Source organism: Syngnathus scovelli, chromosome 16 (assembly GCF_024217435.2).
Source record: "Syngnathus scovelli strain Florida chromosome 16, RoL_Ssco_1.2, whole genome shotgun sequence".
Classification (NCBI taxonomy): domain Eukaryota; kingdom Metazoa; phylum Chordata; class Actinopteri; order Syngnathiformes; family Syngnathidae; genus Syngnathus; species Syngnathus scovelli.
Window position 1 is genome coordinate 9976880 of NC_090862.1, and position 5513 is coordinate 9982392.

Genomic DNA, 5513 nt, shown 5'->3' on the forward strand with positions numbered 1-5513 from the left:
TTTTCTGAGCGGTCATTTGTTTTCAGTGTAGCCAATACCTTCCTTCTTTCCTTGCTTGCTCACAAGTCTCATTCTGACATTTGCATCATTGATCTCATTCTGTACGGGTGACCCCCCCCCCCCCCCAATCTAAGCAAAGTGTCATCCATGCGGCCGAGCTGTCCGAGGGTCGTGGGGCTCCTCCCCTACGCTTTTCAGGAGCGCCACACAGCTTTGACGCATTCCTCCCCACCGTAATGCCCACTAAATCAACTAAGGAATGTAAAAGCCCCCCCCCCACACACACACACACATCAAGTGCATACTAAGTAGAATACAGTCTAAAAATGACCGGAATAATGTAGAGTAATGAAATCATTCAAGAGAATGTAAAGAAATGCAACTGCGTTTTGCCACATTTTTGTGGCTTCTTTTGTGGCATCGTGCTGCTCCCTCAGGGGCTGCTACTGTATACATAGTCACATCTTGGTGAGCTGCGTTCATAATAGTCATTAAAATAAAGAACTGGGAAAATACAACAAGACATCATTCGGGATCAAATGTTCATCGCAGTGGGGGGGCACTAGCTGTTTGTCAAGCGACCTGCTCCAGCGTTCAGATCCAAACAAGGCTCTGACATGCGACGTGGCCAAACTGTTCTGTCCCATCTCTGGCGCTCCATGAGACCTCCCGGCACTTGGAACGGCAATGAGCAAAGTCACAAGTGGACGACTGTAAAGTCCCGGCTTTCCGCAACTTGCGGGAGACCCCGGATGACCTCCTTCCGGACGCTCTACCTAAAGCCGGACGGAATGTGTGGATTGGGAGGGGGACTGTAACCAGAGAGCACCGGCTCCTATCTTTAAGCTCATAATGGAGCCACTTCCTGTTGATAATCAGCGTGTTGTGATCTCCCTTCTGCCTGGGGATTTTGACACTTCATTTCTGGAGTTCTGGTCCGGCTACCATGATGACAGAATTCAAATGACATGAAAGGCCTGTCTCGCTCCAATCCCACACGCATACCGTGTGCCCTCTTCTCTTGTGCAACCAAATTTGCCCACTGTTGACACAATGGCTAGATTGTGAAACAAAAAACAAAAGCAAAGCACCGAGGCTCTCACCCTGGACCGCTGCCATGCCACTGCGACGACGCTTTGAATTCAAAGGAATGTTTTCTTCAGGGCTAGCTGAATGGCAGCACAAATGTATCAGTGGTGGGAGCAAACTACGTAGGAATACTTTGCTATTGGCTCGTCTTCACCTTCTGCTCGTCATGCATCATTGTTTTTTTTTTTTTTGGGTTGAGTCGGGTCAGACCTCCAAAAGTTTCTCTACTCCTCCTTCCAAGGCGGCACACACATGTTGAAAAGGTCAGGTCTTGATAGACAACAGAGCACCGTCAATTACGCAGCTATTTCTTTCAGCTGCTGGAAGTCCCCTGTTTTCAAACTGCATGTGTATCCAAAGTTTTTTTTTTTTTTATAAAGAATAAAGAAGCAGTGTTTAAGCAGGACGGGGGGGTTGCAGCGTGTAAGGACTTGAGCAAGTGCTGTAACTTGCCGTCTGTCTGTCCAATTGTGGAAATGTGAGATCATGCAGGTGTGCGCGTAGGCCTTGCGCATGATGGAGGTGCATCGTCGCTTCATACCCGACCCAGGCAACAAGGCTGACTTTGCCTTATCTGCTGCTCCTTTTGAAATGAACTCATTGGTTTTGCCACTGCCAGTGAGTCGTTCAAGGCAGCAGAGCGTTATGGGGCTGTCGTTGAGGCAGAAGTGCTCTTCTCGATGCAGTGCCGCTTTTCTTGGGCGCGTCCTTTGCTCCTTCCGTCCCCCTTTTGGAATCAGCTCGGCAAAGCTCCTTTTTGGTCGCTGCAGACACGAGTGCTTTGACACGTGTTCAAGCACAGGCCCGATTATCAAAAGAAAAATTGCTTTTTGCTCAGTTTCTCTGTCTGCTCCAGTAGCAAATTCTGATTGGGACCGCTGCTTTAGGACGGGAAAAGACGAGCCATCGGTCAAGATTCATTGAATCAGAAGGAGATACTGTCCAGAGTCCTTCTTAGACCCAGTGAGGGTCCTTCACTTGAACCCGCCTGAACTGAGTCAGGTGAAAAGCTGCGAGCATAGAGCAAACATTGCCCACGCTCTGGCCGCCTCTAACGACTTGCCAGTCGGGTGCCATTTCAGGTTCTCGCCCATTTGCAGTTGCGGTTCTCGCCCATTTGCAGTTGCCCTGAGGATGACCTTCTTGGTAGCCTTGGCGATGGTGTTGTGACAGCACACTTTGACGCATCTGGACATCAAACAGAGAGGATGGCGCCAGACGCTCCAGTCTCTTCCAACCTTCACGACGTTGTCATCACGAGTGTCGACGAGTGAACAAGCCGAGGGAGGAGGCGGAGTTGTCCTCGTGCTAGTAACCTGCTCCTTCTCCCCGGGGTGGAGGCAATGTGCGCACGCGCACGTGTGTGTGTTTATTTGTCCGTCGCCTGCCAATCCAAAAGGAGGAACCCCCCCTACCCCACCCCCAGTGACAAATATGAGCTGTCGTTTTCTATTGTGGACTGCATTATCTGCTTTTATGGCCACGTCAAGGTGTGACTGCCTCGCTCGGGCTCAGAGCTCAGATGATGTTGGACTCAAAAGCGGGAATTGCTGTGCTGCCTTCATTTAATTGCTTTCATTGCGATATTCTTCCTTCATGGGCCCAAATGTGGACATTTGTCCTTTTCCTCGATTGTGCGTGCGGAGGCTGATTCGACTCCAATTTGTTCATTGGCCTCATATGAATGGACATGCTCCTTTCACTGGCTCAAAGAAAGACTTGGTCAATTGACCATCTGTTGGCAAACTTTGTTGGGAAAAACCCCATTTGGAAATTTTGCTCAAATTAGGACATTGCCACTTCACTCGGATATTTAGTTCAACCTTTCATCTGGGTACTTTGCTAATATTTTTGGACAAGTTGCCCTTACTAAGACATTTTCTAAAATCTTGACATGACGTCTTCACTCGAGTACTTGGATCAAATCGGAACTCCAGAGTGCAATGTGTGGCCGGCCCGCAGGGAAATGGGAGTCATCCGCACTTCACTCATCCTCTTCGCTGGCCAGGCTCTCCGCCGGCTCACCTCTTTACTGTGCGCCGGCCTCTGTAAAAGTCCTTTTATAGGGTTAAAAATGTTTACTCGGCACATGCTTGCCAGTAAACATGTTGCCTGCAAGCTCGTGAAGCAGCTGAGGGATAGAGAGTCTGCTTTCGCTTTGTAAAACTTCCAACTTGGTCTCTAGAGAAATTTCCTCAGAAACAGAATGAATCTTGCGGCAAATATCGGCAATATGCGCGCATATCTTTTTGTACGTTGTGAAATGGAATCTGATTGGAACTTTTAACACGGTGGCCGCCATTTCCGTCCAATATATTGCTTATGGCAAGAATTTGGATTGGGGAAAAGTAAGAAGCAGCAAAGTCATTGTGGAGCCTTTTTGGAGAACACCGAATAACCCTGCACGTGGACCCGACTCGGTGTCCGCTTGCTGCCTTTATCAGTCCGCATCCTCAAGCAGGATCTGCTAACCTGCCACGAGATGGATATTTTCTTCACCCTGGCAGGTCAGTTAAACTAATTTCGATTTTTAGGTGAATATCTACTTTGCAACACCTGTCATTGCCTTTAAATGAGGAGTTAAACTTCATTGTAGTTGTAGTAACTATAGTTACTACAACTAAAATTACTTATAAGTAATTTCACAGTGCTTCAGTTCATTGGGATACACACAAGGAGGTGGTTTTAAAGGGCTAGAGACACCGGTATATGTATAAATCGGTTTTAGTTAGCTTATGGGCTTATAAATATAAATTGACGCTCGAAACAACGAAAAGGAAGCTGTTGCTCTGAAAAATTTAATTTAAATTTGCCGCACAGACAACTGACTGCACCGAGCCGCCAGCCGGAAGTGACGTCTCATGACGTCTCAAGTTGTACGCGTTTAGCTTCAGTGAATGTAAACAAACAGAGAAGAGGTGCCAGCGCGGAGACATCGGGCCAGGTTTGCGGCCAACCCAGGTCGCCTAGCCGTGCCTTCCATTATCCTGGCGTACGTTCGTTCGCCTGATAGGATCCACGAACCGGACAGTGCGTGCCTGCTGTGTGCTCGTGTTCACAGTGGCCTGGTTGACTGTCATCTTTCCGGACTCTGCTGTGCATCGGGAGCGGCTAGCGTGCTATCACTCTTATTGTTCATCTTCTTGTTTTATTTTTCCTGTGTTGTTTACTTGTATGTGCGTTGTGAACTCTGTCTTATCTTTCCGGACTCTGCTGTGCATCGGGAGCGGCTAGCGTGCTATCACTCTTATTGTTCATCTTCTTGTTTTAATTTTCCCGTGATGTTTACTTGTATATGCGTTGTGAGCTCTGTCTTGTCACCCTGGGATAGTGAGAAACGTAATTTAGATCTCTTTGTGTGTCTTGACATGCGGAGGAATTGACAATAAAGGAGACTTTGAGACTTTGACTTTGAAAAGTATGTCGAAGCGTGACGGGAGGGGCACAATTCAGAAAACGTGCTCAGCTCATCGAAAAAATGCGATTTAAGAAATAAAATTAAAAATGCTTATAAAACCTAAACCAAACGTTGCAGGTGGTCATGGCTTTAGAGTGCCGAGATCAACTCGGCACTCTAAAGCCCCCAAGAGCACTTTTTACTATGCTAACCTAACCAGAGTTACGGGAGGGGCACAATTCAGAAAATGTGCTCAGCTCAGCCTAAGTGAACTGCTAGATTCATCATATTCTGCGTCAAAAGAGGTTTCTGAATCGGATAAAATGATGCCAATATTCCCGCTAGAAACGGAGCTGTCGCTATCATCTGCCATGTTGTTTGGGTTTGTTGACATTCAGATGTACAACTTGTGACGTCACAGTAATGGCGTCGCCAGTTTGGCTTCGTGCGGGACCCGATCGATAAACTGGCATTTCATTTCAGCTTTATTCTTAGTAATCGGTGTCCATTTTTAATTTCCAATGCGGCAAATGTGTTTACTTTATACATTCTATCAAATTCCGTTCTAATTGGAAAAAAAAAGGGATGTCTCTAGCCCTTTAAGGAGCAGGCGGTGGTGACTGTCATAGAACACTTGGCCTCCATTTTTATGAACACTTTGACTTAGTATGCTACTGTCTTAACGTTGGTCATGCATGATGGCATTTGCAAGAGCATTTTGGGGCAGAAGTTTGAGAAACGTGTGTGTGTGTGCGTGCGTGTGCGTGTGTGCGCGTGTGCGTGCGTGCGCGTGGTGTGCGCGCGTGTGTGTGCGTGCGTGTGCGTGCGTGCGCGCGCGCGTGTGCGCGCGCGTGCGTGCGTGCGTGCGTGCGTGTGTGTGTGTGTGTGTGTGTGTGTGTGTGTGTGTGTGTGTGTGTGTGTGTGTGTGTGTGTGTGTGTGTGTGTGTGCGCGCGCGCGCGCGCGCGTGCTGGTGGAAAAAGGACATGCTCCTTAAATCAGCCAAGTAACTGCCTGCCCTGGTGGAGG